Source organism: Notamacropus eugenii, chromosome 1, assembly GCF_028372415.1.
Source record: "Notamacropus eugenii isolate mMacEug1 chromosome 1, mMacEug1.pri_v2, whole genome shotgun sequence".
NCBI lineage: Eukaryota > Metazoa > Chordata > Mammalia > Diprotodontia > Macropodidae > Notamacropus > Notamacropus eugenii.
Window position 1 is genome coordinate 683996425 of NC_092872.1, and position 22155 is coordinate 684018579.

General features: G+C 33.9%; 1 long non-coding RNA gene across 2 annotated transcripts in view; it reads right to left on the reverse strand.

The window, feature by feature from the left end:
* Positions 1-566: 566 nt before the first annotated feature.
* The window catches only part of LOC140528303 (uncharacterized), a 145532-nt gene continuing 123943 nt past the window's right edge, over positions 567-22155 (reverse strand). For both annotated transcript variants that reach the window (XR_011975136.1, XR_011975138.1), the window contains one exon: positions 567-863. This is a non-coding gene — a long non-coding RNA (uncharacterized lncRNA). The remainder of the gene's footprint in view (positions 864-22155) is intronic.

Genomic DNA, 22155 nt, shown 5'->3' on the forward strand with positions numbered 1-22155 from the left:
CATAAATCATGAGACATAATTAGTAAAATTTGTGATCTAAGGGCACTCAAAACTCTGGATATCCATAGATCAGATTCAATCTTGAAGCAATTCCTAAAAGAACAGAAACTCTTTTCAATAATCATATCTTTAACTATGATTTACTTTGGAATATCTTCATATATTATGTAAGTATGGCTTATATCTAGGTTTCCACAAATGTGAACGAAAATGTACCCACCTCTCATAGAAATACTCAAGGTAAGAAGTATGTACTAGCTATAACCTATGCTGCATTTCAATCCACAGAAAATGGAAAACAGTCAAGCAGATAAACAATGAAATTAAAACAAAAGACTTACATGACCTCATAAAAATATAAATATCACAAAATGCAGTCACCAAATTCCTATGCAATAATCATAATTTTTGCGTCTTTGATGGGCCATACTGCTTTACCAAAGCTCAAGTCCTTTAAATTCAAAACTTAGAACCACCATGTGATTTAAAATCCTCAGAGAAGGGAACTGAACTAGTGGTTGCCAGTGGGACAATACCACCACATTCCAAGTGAATCTAACAATCAATCAATCTAAAAGTATTTATTAAGAATGTAGTTAAGGCCATGGAGTCATAAATCTTCAGTTTGTACACCTTCCAGAGGAGAAGAACATCTTGAAGATGATGGATAGGAAATCCCCTTTTCCTTGTATTTTCACTTGACAAGTTAGTAATGGTAGTAGCAGAGAATAAAGTCCAGTCTTCTGTTCTTCCATAAAATGGTTTTAATTCCTTACTACCCTCTTATTTTTATGAATAATATAGATAATCCTGTTCTCTCCCCAAGAAACATGATAGTCAGGAACTTCCCTTCTCGATGATATCTAAAAAAATAAAATTAAAGTGTGAGAGAGGAATATATTGGAAGGAGAAGAAATAGAATGGGGCAAATTATCTCTCATAAAAGAGGTAAGAAACAGTTTTTTTAATTGAGGCCAAAAGGGGGAGGTGAAAGGGAAAAAGTGAATCTTATTCTCATCAGATTTGAGTTTAGGAGGGAATAACATGCACACTCAATTTGCTATGAAAACCTATCTTACACTATAGGAAAAAAGAGGAGAAGGGGATAAATGCAGTGGGGGGATGAAATAAGAGACGACAAATGGGAGGAGAGAGTAATAAGAAGCAATCACTCTAGGGGAGGGACAAGCTCTAAAGAAAGAATAGAATAAATAGGGGGCAGAATAGAATGGAGGGAAATATAATTAATCCTTTACAACATGATTATTGTGGAAGTATTTAGCAAAACTACACAAATATAGCCTATACTGAATTGCTTGCCTTCTCAGTGTGGATGAGTGGGGAGGGAGGAAGGGAGAGAAGTTGGAACTCAAAGTTTGAGGAATGAATATTGAGAATTGCTTTTCCATGCAACTGGGAAATAAGAAATTCAGGTAATGGGGTATAGAAATCTATCTTTACCTACAAGAAGATGGGGATAAGGAAAGGGAAGGGTGTGATCAAAAGGAGAGCAGATTAAAGTAAGGGGTAATCAGAATGCATGGTGTTTTGGGGTAGGGGAGGGGAGAGATGGGGAGAAAATTTGGAACTCAAAATCTTGTAGAAATGAATGTTGAAAACTAAAATTAAATAATTAATTTAAAAAAATAACTTCCCTTCTTTATTATAAACAGTAGTTATGCAAATTCTTGAAACTATGGTTAATCAAAATAATCCTTCTCTACTTGAAGGTAATATTGTCGGAGATTTATCCTGTTTTCTACCCCAGAAATTGGGGTTCCCAAATATTTTCCACGAACCTGATTCTCAGGTTGCATGGACAATGCAGTGCATTTTCCATATGTTTCTCTGTAATATTTCACTGATGAAATATTCCAATCAATGATATCTTGGGCTTAGAAAATCTATTCTTAGGAAATCTCTTCTCTTGTCATATGTACAAGGACATGAAGATCCCATTTTACTCAAGACTAGTACAAACATGCTTTGAAATTGGGGGAGTTTTTGTCACTAAAAAAGCTATTTCTTCTCTCTTGTTCTCTAGTGCATCCTCCAAATAGAGAAAATATGAAGTAGACAATGAGAATATTCTTTTGATTTTATTATACGTGACTGCAGAGAGGTGGTGTCTATTCTTATAAAAAAGTTTATGCCAATCGTCATCTTTGAGGGAATGCTGGTAGTGAACTTGTTCCCTGGAGTTATGCTTTGTTCCCTTAATAAAATGCCAATAGACATGCCTATACATAGGATAAAAGATGTAAACAATTAGAACTTCCAAATGCAGGGTAGCATCCCAAGAAGTTTATCAATTTGATAATCAAACTCCCTTGATTCTCTTATAAATCCTTTTTATTACACATTGAATTCCATATATAATATTTTAGAACAAAAAGTATTACTAATGTATTCCTCTTTTTTTGTCATTCAAGGCTCTCAGCAAATCCTAAGGAAAATGGCCTAATGTTCCATTCTCATGTTATTATCCCTTGTATTATCCTATCCATCAGCGCAAACATTTGCTAAGAATGCAACAAAAATCAGTTTATATCATGGACAAAACCCCTTTTAAAAGCATACAAATATGCACAAGTTTCAAGTATATTAGGAAACTAACAAGTGTAGGGGCCTGTTAGCCAGGCAGTAATGAAGCCAGGGAAAGTACAGATAGAGAATAATTTCACCATGTCCCACAGTACTTGGTTCCAAATGCTTATAAATATATTCAATTTGGGTGAGAGGAACTCGTGTTTATTATTGCACTGGAGTCTTCTCCTCTGGCCAAAGACAAAAATGTCCAAGAGATTTGCTGGAGGCTTCTAACGTCTGTTTTCCTTTAATTTCTTCTAATTTCTCTTTGAAACTAGGAAAAGAAAGAAAGAAAAAGAAATAAAAAAGGAAAGAGAGAAGGAAAGAGTGAAGGAAGAGGAAGGAGGACAAAAAGAATGAGAGGAAGAAAAAGGAAAAGAGAAAGAAAGAACTTGAGAATGAGAGAGAGAGGAGAGAGGAAAAGAAAAAGAAAGAAAGAGAGAGAGAAAGACAGAGAGAGAGAGAGAGAGAGAGAGAGAGAGAGAGAGAGAGAGAGAGAAGGAGCTATACTTCCCTTCAGTGTCCTTACTGATGAGAGTATACCCTAGAATCAACATTTCCCCAAGGAATCCTATTCTTTTTAATTTGAAAACCTGTGTTGCCTTTACTATATTTGAAAAAACCACACTGTGGCGGCAGTGGGATGTTATAGAGTGATTGTTGGTTTAAGGGCACATTTGATTATATGCATATATTATCTGGATTTAGTCACCCTTAATTTCACAGTTAGTACTAGAAACCTGGAGCTTGAAGTCTCCTGAAATTTACTATTTGTGTACTGGGCAATCGTCTTCACCTCTCTGGGCTTCAGGGTCTCCCTCTCTACAAACACTAACACTATAAATCTAGTTTCTTATGAAATATTAGTACAGATAATGAAGTCCTGAAGTTATTTTTTAATGCATAGAAGAAACATGATCAAATTGATGTTTGGGGAAAGTAATTCTACTGGTAATTTACAGGGTACATATTTGTAGGGGAGGGGAAGAGAAGCTAACAAATATTTATTAAGCACCTATATGTGTTAGGCATCATGCTAATATTTTACAATTATCACGTCTGATCCTCACAGTAACCCTAGGAGATAGGTGCTATTAAGATAGCCATTTAGTAGACTAGAAGTAGAGTTAAAGAAAACACTTTGGAGATTATTCTAATGCTCCACATTTGTTTTTGCTCCTCGTTCATTCAGTTATTTACAAACTCTTTGTCATCCCATGAGCCATAGTATGCCAGATCCTTTTATCCTCCTCTATCTCTCAAATGTTGTCCAAGTCACGCTCGTTGTTTCCATGACATGATCTATCCCTCTCATTCTCTGCCATCCCCTTTTTCTTTTGCCTTCAATCTTTCCCAACATGAGGGTCTTTTTCAATGAGTCCCATCTTTTCATTATGTGGCCAAAGTATTTAAACTTCAGTTTCAGTATTAGATCTTCCAGTGAATAGCCTGAGTTCATTTCTTTGAGTTTTCACTGATTTGATCCCCTTGCTGCCCGTCCCACAATTAGATTCTGTGATGCTCAACTTTCTTGGAAGTCCTGTTCTCACAGCCATACATTGCTACTGGTAAAAGCATAGCTTTGCCTATGTAGACCATTGTTGGCTGCATTTTAGTATGCTGTGCAGAATCAGCACACCTTTTCTTCCAAGAAGGAAGCATCTGTTAATTTCATAGTTGATGGTAATGATACTGGATCCAAACATTTCTTTCTTCAGCTTATTTTGCAACTGAGGAAATTGGGGAAAATAGGGTTAAAGTAACTTGCCTAGGGTCATGTACATAGCAAGTGTCTGAGATCAGATTTGAACTCAGGAAGATGTGTCTTATTTACTCCACGCGTGGCACTCTATACACTTCACTACTTAGCTGCCATAATGTTCCAGGACTGAGGTTATATTCTACCAATCAGGATGGAGGGAAGGGAAAGAAACAGATAAGATAATAAAGAATTGATAGGTTGATGACTAACTGGATGGAGGAGAATAAAGGGGTTAGAGCAAATAACCTCTGAATTTCCTTCCAGTACTACATCAGTGATCATATGTGTGTGTGTGTGTGTGTGTGTGTGTGTGTGGTTTATACACTTACAAGCTGTTCAATAGAGTTGGTATCAATATTAGAAAGTAATTTGCATAAATAATCTCATTTTATTCTCATGACAATCTTGTGACATAAAGTACTCTTTTCTTGAATTTATAGAAATAATTTGGGGTTCATAAAGGTTAAAAACCTCAGTAATAGTTACATAAAAATTAATTATTATAGTGGGTTTTGAACTTACTTTTCTCTTGATCCCACATCCAAATTTTATTCTTCTACATTCACTGCATCACACTATCTGTTATCCATTGAATAACTAAATTATTTTTTATAATGAAATCAAATGTTATAAACAAAATAAACACAAATTAAATTACTTCCTCAACACCATGTTTTTCTTAGTTCCACATTATGTTTTGATCATTTATTAAAATTTAACCATTTACTATCCTTGCTCTCAAAGCCTTATATGCCATTTAATTTTCCTTTTTTATCGTCGTCTGCTTTCTTTTAAAACTGATTGAATTATCAAATTATAGGCTCTTGAAGTAGAAAGAGACTTTACAGATCAGTTAATTCAAGTCAATCTTGTTCAGGAATTCCACTGTTCCCCTCCCTCCAGTTTCTCCTCCCTACAGAATTCCAGTGAATTCAAGTTTGAAATTTGGCCTCAGAAACTTACTAGCTGTGTGACTCTGGGCAAATCACTTAACCCAGTTTCCTCATCTGTAAAATGAACTGGAGAAGGAAATGGCAAACCACTTCAGCATGTTTATCAAGAAAACCTCAATTGGGGTCATGAAGAATTGGAAATGCTTGAAAATGGACTGAAAAACAAGCAAGAATGAAAGAAACTTATAATACTCCACATAGCCCATTTGACTTTGGGTCATTTTCAATTCTTGATATATTATAACATAACAATCTAATAATTTTTTGTCTTACCCTGCTTTGAGCAGAAATCTACCTTCCTGAACTTTCTGTTAATTAGTCTTATATCTTCTTTGGTCAAGCGCAACTCATTTAAAGAGTTACACAATATAAAATATTTAACTCTAAAAACAGCTGTCACTTCAGGAAACATTTATTAAGGTCTCTCTGTGAAATAGATGGTATTAGGCACTATAGTATATATAGTATTAGGCACAGGTATATAATGATAAAAATGAAAATCTTCAATAAGCCTTTATTTTTTTTGGTAAGTATTAAAAAAATAGAGAATAAAGGGAGCAACAGAGAAAACATACAAATGGGTAAGTGGTGCATAATGGATAGAACACTAACCTAGAGTAAGAAAGATGTGAGTTGAAATCCAGTCACAGATACTTACTAGCTGTTTAACCCTGGAGGAGGCACTTAAAATTTATGTCAAACTCTTCAAATGTAAAATGGAGATAATAATAGCGCCTACTTCACAGGGGTGTTACAAGGATTAAGTGAAATAATATTTAAAAATATCTTAGCACAGTGCCTGACTCATAGGAGGTGATATATAAATGTGTATTCCCTTCTGATTCTGAACTCTACCAGTATTTAAGGAGAGGAGTAACACTGAGCTAAAGCAAAAGGATGAGATCAGAGAGTGAATTCTTCCCCTGAGCTGTTAAGATGTCCCCAAAAGTCTTGAAGTTCTGTCAATAATATGAAAAGTGGAGATAGTGTGTATTCAAGATTAGGAGTGATACAAAGTCATACAAATATACCAAGAAGGTCATTACAAAATCATTGTTGGAGAATAGCTAGAAATTAGCTGGAATGCAGGGGAACAACATGATATTAGACTAAAAAGGTAAATTTAATCTGGAAGGTATTAAATTCTTGTCTTTACATACTCAGCACTTTACTAATGCTATGTCATTTGATCTTCACATCAGTTCTGCAAAGTAAGTGCTATTGTTATTCTCATTTTACACTTGAGGAAACTGAGACAAATAGCACTTAAGTGATTTTTCTTAGTCATATAGTTAGTGTCTGAGATCAGATGGAAACTCAGGTGTTGTTGATTCCAGGCTCAGAATTCTATCCACTGAACCATGTAGCTGCCATTGAATCCTAAGTGAGGATTTAGGCCTATTAATTTGATTGAAAAGGTATTTAAATATAGGCATATGATATTGATATAACCATGAACTTTATTGCTACTACAAGAAATGTTTGCAAACATGGTAGGCAATTCATTAGTAAAATAACATATGTGAGCCAAAAAATCAAATTGGGAAGAAAGAAAACATTATGCCTCTACCATCATAAGGTGTCTAAGGAATAATTAAATTTAAGTAAGTACTGAATTACACATGGGTGGTGAACATTGAATGACTTTTTCCATTGATTTAAGTTGCACAAATTCCTCTTGCAACTACAATTAAGTTTTTTTTAAAGATCCAGGGAAAATTCTGCTGGGAATAATTAACCTTATAGAGGGATAGTTAGAAAAATTTACAACTAGACATTATTTGACATTGTTACGGTATGCTAAAGAACTCAGATAAACCAAAATCAAATGTAGGAAATAAAGTTCAATATACCTGATATATCCATAAATTGTACTCTAGCACCTTTACATTCAACTCAATTCAACAGCAAAACAATAAAAACAGCAAGCAATGACTTAGTGCTTAGCGCTGTGCTGAGCTCTGGAAATGAAGGAAATACCCTTAAGTTTATATTCTACTAAGGAATACAATGTACAAAAGATATATAAATAGAAGAAAACTTATGAGGGAAAGAACAATCATGAGTAGAGAGGCAAGAGAAACTTTTTATAGGGTTTGGCGCTTGAAGAAATCTCTGTGGGTACCCCCTATTACTTTAAAAGGGTATATATATAATGAGGAGTTACTGCAAACCTGACATTAGAAAATACTTTGGAGAAAGAGGAAATGATACCAAATGGAAATTCCACTTTGAATGGTCAGGTTTATTGGGAAATACAATGAATGAAACTTGACTGATGTGAAATGAATCAGGAAAACAGATGGTACTGTTCCTATTTCTCTAAGAAATATGAATACATACATACATGTGTGTATACACGCACATATATATGTACATATATGTTATATACACACATGTGTATATGCATGTATGAAGAGAGACAGAGATAATTTTCATTAGAAAAATCAAGTTTTAGAAACATTATTTTATCATTATTTTAGAATGTGATTTAGAGAGGGCAGACCTTATCACAGAATCAAATGCACAAAATTTCCAAGTTGGTGAAGATCTCAGTAGCTATTTAGTCTGATCTGTCCCTGACCAAAAAAAAAAAAAAATTCCTAATTCTAGATATCCAATTTGTCATCAAATCTTTGCTTAAATTCCATAAGAAAGATTAGAGGTATAATCTCCTCAGATAATCTATTCCACTTTTAGATTCTTATAATCATTATGACTTTTTATTCTGATATCACACTTAATTTGCCTCTCTGCAGTTTTTTAAGTCTTTGTTCCCAGCTCTGCCTTCTGAGATGATGGAATATATTAAATCCCTCTTTCACACATTAGAGTTACTTTAAAAAAAACTATGAAACACCTACTAATTCCCCTCCAAATCATGTCTTCCATTGGCTAAACATTCTGCATTCATCTCTTCCATATGCAAAGCATCCCCAGTGCTTTCAACCTATCCACATATGGCATAAATTCAAGAGTCCTCATCAGTCAGGTTTCTACAAATAATCAATGTCTTTCTGAAAAATGTGGCCCAGAGGAGAAAACTCTACTGCAGGTATAGTTTAACTAGGGAAGAATATAACGGCACTATTATCTCTTTAATCTTGGGAGCTCTGTCCAGGATTAGGGAGATGATAGTCCAAGATTATATTAGATTGTTTTGCTGCCATATCAAACTGTTAAATCACAATGAAAGTAAAACTCTCTCATCATTTCGTTTTTTTCCAGATGAACTTCTTTCTAGCCAAACCTTTTTTCTTGTGTATAAATGAAGTAGATCACTTCAACCCTACTGTTACGCTTTAAATTAATTTCATTTTAATGAGATCACTGATTCAAAAATGGAACCTTAGAGTTCAAAAAGTTTAGCTCCATTTTCCAGTCATTATGGTATATTAGAAAGAGTTAAAAAATACTTGCTTCAAATCCTTACTCTGTCATTTATAAACTATGGAATTTTGGGAAAATTTCTTCCTCTTAACTATACCTATGTCCTCATGTGAAAATGAAGGCTTTGAATAAAAATCCCTATTTAAGTTCTTGATTTTTTTAACCTTATCATTTAACATACACAATATAGCTTTTGAATTTATATGCCTTACTTGTCTCCATCATCCGAAGTTGATTTAAAAAATGTCACAGAAACATATGAAACATATACATATTCTAGGGCACTTTGCTGGAGCCATACTCCCAAGGTGACAATGGAGTTCTCTCTGTTTAGTCACTTAAGGAAATAAAAATTTATCCAATTTTACTATTGAGTATCCCACTTTTGCACAAGAAAGTGCCATTTTTCTCCACAAAAACTTTTTGATACTTTACCTAATTCTTTAGTATAATCAAGGTAAATTGTATCCCTGGCAACTAACTGTTCTTCCAGTTAATAACTACCAAAAAGGGAATATTTTTTCCTTATAAAAATGTTGATCAACCATTTCTTTTATAATATGTTTTGTAATTTTCACAGGAATTTAAGGAAAACTCACTGGTTTACAGACTGATGGTCCCTTCCCCTTATTTTTTTAGTGGGATAATATTTATCCTTTCAAGTACTGAACTATCTCTTTTTCTCTATAAATTTTTAAATGACACAGACTGTCAGTGATTTTTTTCAGTACTAAAAGATTTAATGGGTGATGAATACATTAAGGACAATTAGGTGTTATCATGCTATCTCCTTATTTATGTAAACCCAGTTTCAATAGCCTCTCCCACAGAGATAATAGATATCATTACTGTACTTTTACTAGGTAGTAGAATCTTGGGGTGAGTTTAATGGTTATTCTAAGAGGGCTCTGTGAAGATCTTAGAAGTTTAACTGTCATTTTGGAGAGGATGTTAATGATAATAGCTGAAGAAAGGCAACAAAGAAAAGCAACTATGATAACTTATTTCCTGAGAGAATGGCATTTATCACATTTTCATAAAGAAAAGGATTTTAAGGAAGCACTTTAATTCATATGCTGAGAGAGTTAATATTATGACTCTTCATAATTGAGAAGTTAGAAGTTGCCATAAGGATTAAAGGTGGCTTGTATTTTTCTCATACCGGATACATTTTAATGCAATTATTCAATATAATTATTTAATTAATAATTAATATATTATAATTATTAATTATATATTATTAATATATTATTATTTAATATAATTATTTATATCTGTATTATATTCATATTTCATATGAATATAATACAGATTTAATATAATTATTTAATATAATTATTTATATCTGTATTATATTCATATTTCATATGTCTTAATTTCCTAAGTTTCAATAAGTATAAATGATAATTGGCTGCTGGCTATATAATTTATTAATGGTACAACAAGAAATAAAAATATTCACATACATTATTTACAACATATCAACAGTGAGAAAATTCAAAGTCACCTTTAGCCATCATCACAATTGCTAAAAAGAAATATGTGTGTGTGTGTATGTGTATGTCTGTGTGTGTGTGAAAATGGAAGGGAAGACCAATACATAAACTCAGAAGAAAAGAACAATGTGAAAACAGCTAAAAACGAATATTTGAAGGAAAATGTTCAAAAGACACATGTGCAACAAGAACTCCTGGAAGAATAAAAGAAACAGATGAGAGGTAGAGGAAAAATTGGGAAATGAAATGGAAGTGATGCAAGAAAATTATGAAAAGAAAAACATTTGATAATAAAAGTGGCACAAAATACTAAAGAAAATAATGCATTAAAAATGAGTATTGACCTAATAGTAAAACAGGCACAAACATTATTTTAAAGAAAAGAACTCCTTAAAAAGTAAAATAAATGAAATGGAAAAGCTATAAAATTGAAGAAAAGAACTACTTAAACACAGAATACACTAAATGGACAAAAGAGAAGTACAGAAACTCACTGAAAACAATAATTGCTTAAAAATTAGAATTGGGCACGTGGAAGTTAATGACTACATGAGACTGCAAGAAACAATAAAAGAAAGTCAAAGGAATGAAAAAAAAAGATGAAAACTTGAACTGTCTCCTCAGGAAAAAACAAAAGAAAAACAAAAACAAAATGACTGGACTGGAAAATAGATCAAGGAGAAATAATTTTAAAATCATCAGATCACTCAAAAGCCATGATCAAAGAAAGATACTAAACGTAACATTACAAGAAACTATAAAGGAAAACGGCTCTGATATCTTAGAATCAGAGGGTAAAATAGAAATTGAAAGAAGCTAATTTTTCATTCCTGGAAGAGATCCCAAAATGAAAATTCATGAGTATATTACATCCAAAATCCAGAGCTCCAAAATCAAGGAGAAAATATAGAAGGCAATGAGAAAGAAATAATGAATTTGTGATGGAGTTGTGAACTGGTCCAATCATTCTAGAGAATAATTTGAAATTATGCCAAAAATACTATAACACTGTGATCTAGTTTGACCCTTTGACCTAGCAACAGCATTAGATCTGTTCCTCAAAGAGAACAAAGAAAAAGGACCAATGTGTACAAAATTATTCATAACAATTCCTTTTATACTGACAAATAATTAGAAATAGCAGGAGTGCCCATCATTAGGGAAATGACCAAAAAAATTGTATTATGCATTTGTGATGGAGTACTATTGTCCTATAAGAAACAAGCAGGAATACTCTCAGAAAAAACCTGGAAAGATTTACATGACCTGATACAAAGTGAAGTGAGCAGAGCCAGGAGATCATTGTGCACAGTAACAGTAATACTGAAATGATGACCAACAGTTAAGAGCTTAGCTAATCTGATCAGTACAATGATCCAAGAAAATTCCAAATGAGTAATATTGAGAAGTGCGGTCCACCTTCAGAGAAAGAACTGGTGAACTCTGAGCACAAATGGAGGTCTATTTTCTCACTTTCTTTACTTTTCTTCCTTTTTTTGGCATGGATGATATAGAAATATTTTTTTTATGATTTAACATGTATATTTGATGTATCACTTGTGTTGTCAGTGGATAGGAGAGGGCAAGAAGGGGGAGGTTATCTTTAAAAATGATAAAAAATACATAAATTAAATTTAATAAATGAAAATTAAAGGGAAAAGTCATAAATGTAGAGATATTAGAAAAAGAAAGCAATCTTAAAACAGAAAGACTCCAGTAATAATCATCTGTAGAAACCCAGAATTTTCAGACAATTGTAAAAATAGTATAAGTAGCCAGAAATAAAGAATTTATATATCAAAGGAATCACAATGGAGATCACACAATATTCATCTCCTTTTGCTCTAAAAGAACAAAAATATTCTAAAGTGAAAACTCAGCAAAACTGAGTTTTAGCCTACTAGAAAAAAAAATAAACTTTAGAGAAAATAAAGGATTTTCAAATATTTCTGAATTTAAAAAAAAAACCTGAAGCTGAAACTGAACTTAGAAATGTAAGTATAACAGTCATGAGAAAGATAAAAAATGTAAATAAAAATGAACAAGCAAAGGGAACTTTATAAGTACGAACTTTTGTACTTAAAACAAGGTAGTTATTTAAAAATATTCTTTAAGCATCTTAATATAGTATGAAGTCATAGAGATAGTATTTGAAAAAGGCCTACTAATAAATTTATGATTTTTAAAAGAAAATGAGAAAAAAAGAAAAGGTATGAAAGAAAGTATTCAATAAAGGAATATGAGAGAGAAGATTAGGGACTCATTAAGAGATACAATCATGTTATACAAGTGTTAAGTGTATGATGACGTAAAAAATGGGAAGAATTGGAGGCATTTGAACTTAACTTTTATCTAAATTGGTCAAAGAAGGGCAGAAAATATACACAATTTAGTGTAGCAATACAGATAGCTCATCAAGGATACAGCTAGGAACAAGTAAAGAATAAATTACAAGAGGGAAGGTAGATTCAGAGGAAGATTAGTCATACTAAAAGAAAATCTTAAAGATGAAGAAGTTAATGAAGAAAAGGTAAAAGAGAATTTAAAATATATATATATGAATAAATGAACAAATTAATGAGTAAATTGAGATAATATAAGATTGATTACTCCAGAACTAGTGACAAATAGATGTCCCATATTTTAAGGGAAGGAAGTTGTTTTCATCCTTCAGGTTCAAAGAGGACCATGCCATTAGAGAAACTTGCACTTGACTTTGTTTCGAGTGAGGGAGGGCTGTGCAAGTCATCAGCCTCACTTCTCCTCCTGAGCCATCTGGATCCAGTGACCAGATATTCATCCAGATAACTGGAGATGATCCAGGATTCAGTAAATGGCCTGGGCCTTTTAGACAAAGACCATTTCAGATACTCACTTAAAGTGAGATAATGTCCATTCAGTGAACAGGGAAGAAAGTAGATTCTATTAAATATAGCCTGGTGAAAGAGATTCCAAATTGTGGTATATATTTTAAATGTTTTATTAAAGTCAAAAGGTGAGAATACTTGAAAATGGAAGCAGTGATTATTTTGAATCAACATTATTTCAGACTTGGGTCATATCAGAATAACTTCATGCCCTTTTCTTTGATAAGTAGATGCAGCTATACCATGCTTAGACTTTAGCAAAGTATTTGACAAACTTCCCCATCCTATACTTATAAAAAAAGAGAAAGACTATATTCCACGATAATTGGAAAAATCCAGGATAGGTTGAATGACTAGACTCAAAGAGAAGCCTTTAACAGATCGGTACTTAAATTGAAGAAGGTCCTTTGTAAAGTTTCTAATGTATCTGTCCCCTGACTTTTGTTCTGATTAATCTACTTTTCAATGACTGATGAAGACAGTGTTTACACCATTGTTCAATTTTCTTATGGAACAAATCTTAGAAGAATTATCAAATTGTAAGATAGAACAAAATCCATCAGTTTTTCATAAAAATTGATATTCCAATTCATCAACCTCTTTAACTTTCATAATTGGGACCTTCACCCTACTTCTTCCAAACAGAGATGAACCTATCATTTATCTCAGCATCATCCCAAAGTGCTGCTTTTGCATGATCCAGAACTCTGAAATTTTTCACTTGAATCATGACTGTCCTTCACCATTTAATTCATTTTCATCATCACGTCAGGGCACATCATTCTCACACCTTCTGAAGTCCCATTCTGGTTTCTTTCTTTCTTCAATATCAAGACAGTATAGTAAGAAGTTCAAATTGTAAGCTACCATTTATACCTTTCCCAGCTAAACTTCTGGAAGAAGCTATCACCTTTTCACCTCCCAAATATATTTCAAGCCCATGAACTTTAGCGACTAAGGCCAATGCTCAGCTGAAACCATTCTCTTCAATATTACCAAAGATCTCTTAATCATGAGATCTAATGTCCTTTTCTTAGTCTTTATCTATTTTAACTCATTACAGCACTTGTACATGCTAGTACTCTGCCCCCTCCTCTTGTGAATTCTGTCTTCTACTTGAATGACACCGTTTTCTCCCTATCTGTCTTCCCTCTCATTTCACTGACCACAGTGCGGTCATTATCCATGACTCCAGGTGAATTTCTTTCTCTTTCAGGCAGCTAGTGGGTACAGTGGATAGAACATTGGATTTAGAATCAAGAATACTTGAGTTTAAATTTGATGTCACTCATTTACTCTGTGATGTTGAAAAAAGTCACTTCAACCTCTATCGATCTCAGTTTTCTCAAATATAAAATGATAATAATAATAGCACTGACCTCCCAGAGTGATTCTGAGGCTCAAATTAGATATTTGGAAAGTGCTCAGCACATTGCCTGACACATAGTAGTTGCTTAATAAATGCTTATTTTCTTTTTTCCTTCCCTTCTTTTATGCCTTTTTTCTTTCTTTGCCCTCCTTTCCTCCTTCCTTCCTTCCTCCCTTTCCTTTCCTTCATTCCTTCCTTCCCTTCCTCTTCCTTCTTTTCTTCCTTCCTTCTTTCCTTCTTCTCTTCCTTCTCTCTTCTCTTCCTATAAAATCTTTTAAGAATCTCATTAGCTTTCATGCCTTAATTATATTCTTTATATTAATGTTTCTTGAACACAGATCTCAAACAAACGATTCTCCTTTGAGCTATAGGTTGATATCCCTCTTTTTTGGGTAACTAGCTAGCCCATAGGTATCTCAAACTCAACAAGCCCAAAGGGTAGCTGCACCATCCTAATTAGTCACACTGCTCCCAGTTTTTACCTTCTGCAACTTTTCCTCAATTGACCAAAATTGAGCAATTAACCAAAAAATATTTTAAATCTCAAAGTTGACAAGGAGACTCTCTTCATTAGGAATTATTACTGGTTCTCTATGTCTCCTAACAGTATTAGGACAGAGCCTGTCATTATTGTTTTAAACAACTGCATGGGAGGGAAACTCCCTGTATAGATAGGAACCTCCCCTGGAATTTAGAGTTGAGATTTGCCTACAGCACGGAAAGGTTACTAGAGTTGTGTAGGATTACAGAGATGATGTGTATCACACCTGGAGCTTAAGGGTATGTCTTCTTGGTTTTGAAGTTTGATATCTGTCCCACATGTTACTTTGCTATCGTGTCAAATATATATATTTTTAGTATTATATTTTCAAACTTATAGAATTGAACTCTAGCATAATTTGAAAATTATTTAAAATATTATTCATGCTTTCAAACTTTATATCCAAGTCATAAAAGACTACTTCCTTTTCCCTGTACATCATATTTGATCTCCAGACTCTGTACCTTTGTACTACAGCTCATCTATGTCTAGTTTGTTCTACCTTCAACTTTGCTTCTTGGAATCCCTAGCCTATTTGAGGGCTAAACTTGGATGTCTCTTCTGATGTGAGATGTTTCTCTCTTTTTGTCCAAGTTGATACTAGTCTCTACCCATTTTTCTCTAGATATTACTTTATACTATTCCTGTTTTTATTTTATTTTTAACTTGTTTATGTGCAAATTGTAGAGAATTTAAGCTCTTTGAAGGCGAGGATTGTTTTAATTTTATTGTTATGTTCCCAGTATCCAGCACATTGCTTTGAAATACTGGACTTAATATATACTTTGCTTAATATTAAATACTGGTATTTAATACATTCATATTGAATTTTTAAAAAAGGAAATTTTCACATGGTTCCAAGAGGAATAATAGCTCATGAAGCAATAGAATTTTATTATAATACACATGACATATAATGAAGTTTAAAAAGATAAATAAATGAGAGAGCACACCAAAGGAAAAGGAAATATGATTAAAGGCAATAAACAACCAGCTCTCAAAAAATGCATGCGTGACACACATTAAGTTTAATCTACATTATTAATATCTTCTCCATATCTTTCTTAGGTCTAAAAAACTAATAAATAAATTAACTGGACCTAATTTGTACTATTTCCTGATTTTTGAGGTTAAACTGAAAATTTAAACATTGGCTTTTCCAAGGTTCTCGAGATCATTCATGGTAAAATACATACAATTAAATTTCTGTTGCTGAGGAGATAGGTAGCATAACAATACCAAGTCTTCAGCTTGCCTCATGAAACAAATAATCAACAAATACTTGCTCAGAGACTAATATGTACCAGACACTGAGGTAGGAAGTAGAGATATAAAGACAAAAAAAAATTTGAATAAGCATTGCCCCCAAGGAGTTAACATTTAAATGACATGGTAAACAATATGTACATAAAATAATAAAATATATTTTCAAAATAAATACAAGGTAATTGACTGGGAGTACTAGCTACTTAGGGAATCAGAAAAAGCTTCATGTATGTTGTGTCACCTGAGTTTTGAAAGAAAAGAAGAGATATCCTAAGAGGAGAGTTGAATTGGGATGCTATTTTGGAAGTGGAGAGACAACCAGTGCAAAGAAACAGAGATTAGAGAAGGAATATTATATGTGAAGGAATAAAGAAGGTCAATTTGCCTTGAATACAGAGTGTAGAGAGAGGAGAAGTATAAAATACATCATGTACATTATATAATAAAAGATAAGATTGTGATAGCTGTCTGAGTACTTGAAGGACAAAAATGAAAAAGGAGCTTTCAACTTTTTGCTTGGCCTGAAAGGACAGGCATAGGAGCAGTGAATAAAAAATTCAGTGACAGCTTTTGGCCTGTGTTAAAGATGTGTCTCTGACTTGAAGAAACACTTGCTTTATAATGATGACAAGAAGTTTACAGGAATAGCAGCTAAATGTACTCTAATTGGGCAAGTCAAAAGATGGTACCAGAAACCACTTCAAGCAACTGTGCAAGGGCAGGCTGTAGCTAGTCTCTCTAGGTATTTCTCCATTTCAAGCCCTCAGCATAGGTATGGATGGTTCCCTGCCTCATCCTTGCCTTGTCTCCCTAAGTCTCTGTTTCTCTAAGAATTTTCTCTTGATTTCTGATCTCTTCTAAGGATATGATTTTATCCCATTAAATCATCATTTACTGCATCATGTTCATCCACATTCCCATAGGGTTTCTTTCCCAACTTTTTATGACTTGAAAGGATATTCCACCCACATATTAAAATACATTTACTAAGTAAAATCTAGAAGTATGAGACTGACGTAAAATTCATTGCAGTCTGATTAAAGCATAGCCACTGGGGTAATCTTCCAAACTTCACATTTTGGCTTCAGTCCCCACCTTGAATCCAGACTTTTCCATGTGCTTTTTCAAAGGTTTATCGAGATATCAAAGGTAGGGGATCATCTTTCCTCTCCCCCATTCTTTTAGCCTTAAGGGTAATGAGTGTGGGGCAAACTTTGTTCAAAATATTTTCTATATCTGCTGCTTTCATTTTAGACAATATCAGCGTACATAAAGATACCCTCACAAATATCTCTCCTTCCTAGGTCCCTTGTCCACTCAATTCCTATGATCTACTTCAACTTAGCTTCGTAAAAACATAGTCACACCCTTGACCTTTCCATCATACATGAATGCTACATTTCTATGATCATGAGCTCTGAAATCCATTTAAGTTGTCAATTCATCTTCCTCCACAGTATTCTTCTTTATCCTCCTTACGTCCACCGTTGCTGCCATCTATTTCCCAGTCCATCAAGCTTGCATTGCCTTTAATATTCTCCTTCTGGATATTCTATCCTTTCTAAATTTTTGTGTTACTGCTTTATCTTGGTTCTCCTATCTCTCAAACTCTTCTTTTTGTCTTTTTTGCTATTTATCTTCATGTTATATTCTCTAACCATGTCCACCAAGCATCTGTCCTGGACTCTTTTCTCATCTCTAAAATCTCACGATACCACCAACTCAATTATTGGCACAATTATCATCTTTATGTAAATGATTCCCAGAACCATATATCATATCATCTAGTACATTAAGCACTGAATAAATGCTTGTTGGTTGATTAGCCACTTTTGCAAAGACAGAGTAACATTGAAGCACACTGAGATGTGGATTTCTCAGCCTATGAGTAACTGGAAAAATCAGTGCCAGTGTGTATGTGTTAATGGAGTGGGGGTGGGAGCTGGGAGGATAGATAAAGCACCTGCCTTATAAGTAAAACTGTTTCAAATTAGAATAGGAAGTCTCAGAAGGTGATGTGTTTCCTGGCACTGGATGTGTTGAAGAAGAAGCTGCATGATCACTATCTAGGAACATGTTACAGGGAAATACTGCTTAAGTATGTGTGGGGCTAAATGATTTGCAAAGCACTTTAGACATATTATTTCATTTTTATTCTATTAATTTATTTTAAGTTTTCAATATTAACTTCCTCAAAATTTTGAGTTCCACATTTTCATCCCATTTTTCCTCTTCCCTATCCCAAGATAATGTACATTCTGATTATCCCTTCCGACATTCTGTCCTCCCTTCTATTACCACCACCTCCCTTCTTTTATCTCCTTCCCTTTTATTTTGCTGTAGGGCAAGAGAGATTTCTGTACCCCATTGTCTGCACACCTTATTTGTCATTGCATGTAAAAACAATTTTTAACATTCTTTTTTTTTTTTAAGTCTTTGAGTTCCACATTCTCTCCTTTGCTCCTTATCCAGTCAATCTCATTGAGAAAGCAAGCAATTTGGTACAGGTTAGACATGTGTAGTCATGGAAAACACTTCCATAGCAGTCATGTTGTGAAAGACTATATTTCCCTCGAATCCCATATTTACTCTATTCTCTCCTTTGACCCTATCCCTCGTCAAAAAGGTTTGCTTCTGATTGCTCCTTCTTCCCATTTGCCCTCCCATTTATCATCCCCCTCTCTCTAATCTCCTCCCCCCCCACTTTGCTGTAGGGTAAGATAGATTTTCATACCAGTTGAGTATGTATGTTTTTCCTTCCTTAACCCTCTTACTAATAAAAGTAAGGTTCACTCACTACCTCTTACCTTCACCCTCTTCTCCTCCATTGTAAAAACTTTTGCTTTCCTCTTTTATGTGAAATAATGTACCCCATTCTACCTTTCCCTTTCTCTTCACAGTATATTTGTCTCTTAATCCTTAATTTTTTAGATGTATTTTCATATTCTACACACCCTGCACATGCTTTCTCCCTGTATGTATATGTATGCATACATGTATATGTATGCATATATGTACACATCCATGTATATGTATACACACATATACACACATGTACATTCATATATAGATGTTTATCTGTGTGCATGTGCAAGTCTGTGTGTGTGTGTGTGTGTGTGTGTGTGTATTCCCTCCCACTACCCTAATGCTGAGAAAGGTCTTATGAGTAACAAATATCATCTTTCCATGTAGGAGTATAAACAGTTCAACTTTAATATGACCCTTACGATTTCTCTTTCTTGCCTACTTTTTCATGTTTCTCTTGATTCATGTGTTTGAAAGTCAAATTTCCTATTCATATCTGATGCTTTTATCAAGAATGCCTGAAAATTCTCTATTTTATTGAATATCCATTTATTCTTCTGAAGTATTATACTCAGTTTTGCTAGGTAGACGATTCTTGGTTTTAATCCTAGCTCCTTTGACCTCCATAATATCATATTCTAAGTCCTCTGATCCCTTAATGTAGAATCTACTAAATCTTTTGTTTGTGATTCCACAATTCAGCAATTGAATTGTTTCTTTCTAAACGCTTGCAATATTTTCTCCTTGACCCGGGAACTCTAGAATTTGACTACAACATTCCCAGCATTTTCCTTTTGGGATCACTTTCAGTAGGTGATTGGGGGATTCTTTCAATTTATATTTTCCCCTCTGGTTCTAGAATATCAGGGCAGTTTTCATTGATAATTTCTTGAAAGATGATATCAAAAATATTTTCGATTATGACTTTAAGTTGTAAGCTATCTCTCCTGGATCTATTTTTCAGGTCAGTGGTTTTTCCAACAAGATATTTCACATTATATTCTTTTTTTATTCTTTTCATTTTGTTTCAAAATTTATTGATTTCTCATAGTCATTAGCTTCTATTTGCCCCATTCTATTTCTTAAGGAATGATTTTCTTCAGTGAGCTTTTAGATTTCTTTTTCCAGTTAGCCAATTCTGTTTTTTAAGGCATTTTTCTCCTCCTTGACTTTTTGGACCATTTTTGACAATCAGGTTAAGGTGTCATTTTCTTCAGTATTTTTTTTTGTCTCCTTTAGCAAGTTTTTGGCTTATTTTTTTCACAATTTTCTTGCATTGCTCTCCTTTTTCTTCCAAGTTTTCCCTCTACTTCTCTTACTTGATTTTCGAAATTTTTTTTGAGTTTCTCCATGGTTTCTGAACAATTCCTATTTTTCTTGGAGACTTTTTAGGTAGGAGCTTTGATTTTGTTGTCTTTGACCAACTTCATGTTTTGATCTTCCTTGTCACCAAAATAAAATTCTATAGTCTGATTTTTTTGCTTACTTTTCTACTTAATTACTTGACTTTTTGGCTCTTTGTTAAGGTAGGATTCTGTTTCCAGTTTGCAGGGTGTACTGTAAAAAAGCTTCAGAGGTTTCGTACAGCTGTTCTCAGACATATTTCTAGGTAACCATACATTCTCAGTTCTTCTAAAATTGTATGAACAAAGGAGAGTTGTTTATGCCTCTGATGCTCTGTTCTTTGGTCTGAGTGACCACAAGCACTCTTTCCTGCCCTGCAACAATGAGTAGAATTCCCTCTCCACCACCATCAGTTCCACCACATTTGTGCTCCTGTACACCCCAGGACCACCACCCAGGACTGTCACCCAGATCCAGAAATGGGCAAAGCAAGAGAATTCTGTCTTAGTGTCAACAAAGAAACTCTTACAATCCCCCTCTGATCAACTGCTCAATCTCTCCACCATCTATGGGTCAAGAGCTTTGGAAGTAGCCACTGACACTGCTGCTACCACACCACCACTGCCACCCTGGAACTGGGGCCAAACCTTGCTCCTCTCTCACCCTGGTCTGACAGACTTTTCCTATTGACTTTCTAAGTTGTCTTTGACGTTTGTGGGTTAGAAAGCCTAGAAAATGCCATAGCTGCCAGTGATTAAGGCCACTTCTCAAGGTTTGCTGTGGGTCCACATGTACAGGCATAGCCTGTGCTGGACTGTGCTCTTTTCTCAGACTGGTACAATAGACTTTTCCTGTCAACCTTCCAAAATGCGTTTGTCTGGAAATTTGTTTCATTCCATCATCTTTGGGTTGTGCTGATCTGTAATTTAGTTAGAGGGGTTTGAGGAAGAACTCAAGCAAGTCTCTGCTTTTATTCTACTATCTTGGCTCTGCCTCCCAGAAATTATCTAATTAAAAAATACTTGATTTTTCTTCACAAAAAGTTTTGGAGACACATGTTATTATTCTTGGTTTCTATATGAGGAAACTGAGGCAGAGAAAAAATGACTCAAATTTCACTCAGAAATATATGAAAGTATGTTAGAGGTTTGAACTTGGTTCTTCCTGATTCCTGAGACAGCACTTTATCCACTATACTACTTAGCTTCCTCTATTAATTTCATCTTTATTTTACAAACAATTGTATTAGAATCAATTACACATGCATTTAAAATGATGACTCTGGAAGCGCATGTGTCCCTAACACATTTCTCTCTAGCACAATCTAATTTAACAAAAGATTCTGTTCATTTCATTTACAGTCACCTACAGAGACATTGTCATAAATATCTGCTAATTTTATTTGATGGGGACATAGATGTACCTATTCTACCACATATTTCACCATGAATTGTACTGAACTATAAGTTTTCAGTGGCATCAATTTTTACCATGGTGCTATCAGTTTGCAGTTTTTATACATCAAAAAAAAATTCATTACTTAGACATGGTACTTATCTATGGTTTAGAGGGTTTTTAAAAGCACTTCATGCTTCTAATGATTTTAGCCTTTTAACACTTGTTCAATTGAATTTTAGAAACATAGGACTCAAACTAAATAGGCTATATCACTTTAAAATTTTTAATTGTCTTATGAGTAATGGGGTCCATAGAGCATCCTTGTGTAATAGATAATATCTTTCAGTAGTTCTAAGATAATTCAGAGCATGGTAA